This window comes from Herpailurus yagouaroundi, unplaced genomic scaffold (assembly GCF_014898765.1).
Source record: "Herpailurus yagouaroundi ecotype Mexico unplaced genomic scaffold, PumYag 28, whole genome shotgun sequence".
NCBI lineage: Eukaryota > Metazoa > Chordata > Mammalia > Carnivora > Felidae > Herpailurus > Herpailurus yagouaroundi.
The window spans coordinates 31,033,803-31,037,672 of record NW_024412376.1 but is presented as its reverse complement, the minus strand read 5'-3'; positions in this window follow the sequence as shown (position 1 = coordinate 31,037,672).

Here is a 3,870-nt window from a genome sequence, read left to right as displayed (position 1 = left end):
GCTTTCTCACAATAAGGAAATAAAGAGGGTTGTTTCCTCCCACTAGCCCAATATTTTAAATGCAAACAAATCAATGGAAGAAAGTAGTTATGTCAGTATGGAGGATATAATAGTGTAACCGGATAGAACAGTTTTGTCAGCCTGAATATGTTTTGATTTGTATATTTATTTAATTGTATGTGCAAGGCAGAACCAAGGTGATAATATTGTTAAGTTAGGAAAAAATGAGTTTCTTTTCTTAGAATCAGCTCCAAAATATCTAAACATCTGTGTGACATTTACATTAGTGTCATTCCCTACTCATAGGGCAGCATCCTCAAATCTGAATTTTTTTCGATTCCTGTAAAATCAAACCTAAGAGTCTGATTCTAATTGTGCTTTAATATGCCTCGTCTAACATGTTTCATGAGCTCTATCCTATGAACACACCGCATCTTTCCCTGGATGTCTGTCATTGTGCTCACCACCAGAGATTCTCTGGAATGCTATTTGCAGATGTATACAGTATTAGTGGAGTATGCTCACTGAGAATGATACGGTGTCTAAGCTACAGCCTTCCACTCTCCTAAGATTCTTACTGACCTGATGTCAGGGGTAGAAGTAACTGTAAAACAATATAAAAAAATGTTTTGAGGGGGAGGGGGAAGTATGTGAGGAATGTCATTAGTAAATTCAACTTTTCTCTGCTCTAAATCTTCCCTTCAAAGGGTTTTAACAACCAGAGAAAATGGTAACCGGAGGAAGCTCTTGTCTTAGCAGAGCAGGGAAACATCCTGGATCTTTTTGATCACCCTCCCCATTCTCCCGGGTAAGGTGAGTAAATTAACCAAGTGCCTGGTATATAGAACAAGCTTCCACAAGGCCAGGGAAGGGATCATGCTTGTCTTATTCACTATTGGTATTCCAAGCATGGAAATCAGCCCCTGGCACATAGCACCCAATAAATATGTACTGAATAATGACGCTCAACATGTGTGTGTGTGTGTGTGTGTGTGTGTGTACATATGTGTGTGTTTTTTAACAAAATGACTTCTCTTTGTCTATCAATTGGTCAAGAGATAGAGTATATAGTTATACAAATCCCTAGTCTTGTGCCATAGCTGGATTCACAAGAATTTTAAAAAATTGTTTAACTCACTTTAGGGTGCCCAGGTGGCTCAGTCAGTTAAGCATCTGACTTAGGTTCAGGTCATGATCTAATCACTTGTGAGTTCGAGCCTTGCGTTGGGCTCTGTGCTGACAGCTTGGAGCCTGGAGCCTGCTTCTGATTCTGTGCTTCCCTCTCTCTCTGCTTCTCCCCTGCTTGCTCTCTCTCTCTCTCTCTCTCAAAAACAAATAAACATTATAAAAAATTAAAAAAATATATTTAACTCATCTTAAAAAAATAACTCTTAAACACCTAATCCATATGACATACTGATATATTTAGGCATGTATTAGATTTTACCATTGGAAAGATAAAAGATTTTTAGGTTACAAGTAGAATGGTATTAAAGCCAGAACTTGAAATGCATTTCTGACTTAAAACCTAGCGCTCTGTCTCTGTCTATCCTCTAGTAACTTTCTAGATAATATGATGGTTGTGGAGATGGAACAAAGGAAGTCTCCTTTTTATACTTCCCTTTATGAGGCAGCATAATAGATGGCTTACTTTGATTATGGTTGGTTGACACAGTTTGGATTAGACTGTTTAGCAAACAGGCAGATTTGTGTGCAGTTCTGTCATCCATGTTATACCTAAACATGCTGTTGGTGCTCAAATGATACTAAGACAGCAATGCATGCCAAGTATCAGATGCCCTAGATGCTGAATGGTGATAAGCACTATTGACATACGTAGATAAGTAGATTATAAATAGTGGGAACATTAACTTTAATTGAGGTTAAATGATAGTGTAGAAGTTGATAGTGAGTTAGTCATTTTGGTGATGGAGAAGACATACTATTATGCCTTACCTGAGGTCATTGGTACACTTCAGTATCACAATACAGCAGTCAGAAAAAAAAAGAGCTGGGTTTATATATGGAATTCACAACTTTGTGGATGTGAAATCCAGGTGAGGGGGGTTCCTGCTTACTGCCCATGCTTTGAAGGGCCCTGCTCTAGCTTCACACCTCTTTATGAGACTAGGATTTCCATACCCTCTGAGCACCCAGGACCCTGGAACTTACTGCCCTGCCACTCCAGGCTGGATCCTCCAAGGCTGTCCCAGGGCTGGAGGAATCAATGAGGGGTGTCCTTTTGCGAGGTGTATGATGTAGTTTGGATGTGCAGGCTGGGGTGTCCTCATGTGTATGAGTCTTTTTATGGTATGAGATGGAGCTCAGATGGGAAGAAAATGGAGTGTGAGTTCCAGGCTGGGAGCCACTATTTCCCGAAGCACCATGTTCCAGTTAATTTATAGTTTTCAGTATTTTTATTTTTTTAATTTTTTAAAAAATTTTTTATGTTTATTTCTGAGACAGAGAGAGACAGAGCATGAGTGGGGGAGGGGCAGAGAGAGAGGGAGACGCAGGTTCCACGCTCTGAGCTGTCAGCACAGAGCCCGATGCGGGGCTCGAACTCACGAACCGTGAGATCATGACCTGAGCCAAGGTTGGTTACTTAACCGACTGAGCCGCCCAGGCACCCCAGTTTTCAGTATTTTTAAAAGGGTACTTGGATCTCTGTTTGTTAGCTTACCCCAGACCCTTCCAGAGTTAAAGGCAGGCCTGGAACTAGGGCAAGTAAGGTAGCCTATTTTAGTCTCAGTTTCCTCATCTGTAAACAGGATAATAATTGTTCCACTAACCTCAAAGGGTTGGGTTGATGAGAATGATATTAACAATAACGATAATTTGTTGAATGCATATTATGTTTCAAGGACTATACAAGGCACTTTACATGCATTATGTTGAATCCTTACAAATCTTCAGGGCATGCAAGTTTTATCCTCTTTTTATAGAACAGGAAAATAGGCTCAGAGAGGTTTTCTCTCCCCGACTTCCCTCCCCCCATCAGGGACACAACAGAGATAATGTATGTGACAATCTTATATGCATACAAGGTAATGCCATAGTTATTAATTCATTTACATCACTTTGGGGGATATAGCAGCAAACAAAAGGAACAAAACCCACTGACTTCTGAAGCTTACATTACAGTGGAGGGAGACAATAAAATAAGTAAAATATGTGTTAGATGGTGGTAAAGAAAACAAGGAAGAGAACTAATGCATGTGAAGTTACAGGGAAAATGATGTTTGAATAAAGATATGAAGGGAGAGAGGGAACAACATTGTAGGTTTTGTTTTGTTTTGTTTTGTTTTGTTGGGGAAGCAGGGAGATCATTCAGGTGGCAGAGGGAAGAGCAAATGAAAGGCCACGAGACTGGAGCTTGTTCACTGTACAGCATCTTCATGTATTCAGAAACAGCATCTCCATTTCCAGTGTGGCTAGGAAAAAATGAGTTCGGGATAGACTGGTAGGAGATGATGTCAGAGAGATAAGGCGTGGAAGGAACAAGGTCCATGGGTCATCCAGGCCATTGTAAGGACTTTGATTTTTTTTTTTTAACGTTTATTTATTTTTGGGACAGAGAGAGACAGAGCATGAACGGGGGAGGGGCAGAGAGAGAGGAAGACACAGAATCGGAAGCAGGGTCCAGGCTCTGAGCCATCAGCCGAGCCCGACGCGGGGCTCGAACTCACGGACCGCGAGATCGTGACATGAGCTGAAGTCAGACGCTTAACCGACTGAGCCACCCAGGCGCCCCAAGGACTTTGATTTTTAACTTCACATGAGATGAGGAGCAAAGTTTTCTTTCTTTCTTCTTCCTTCCTCTTTCTTTCTTCTTTCTTTCTTTCTTTCTTTCTTTCTTTCTTTCTTTCT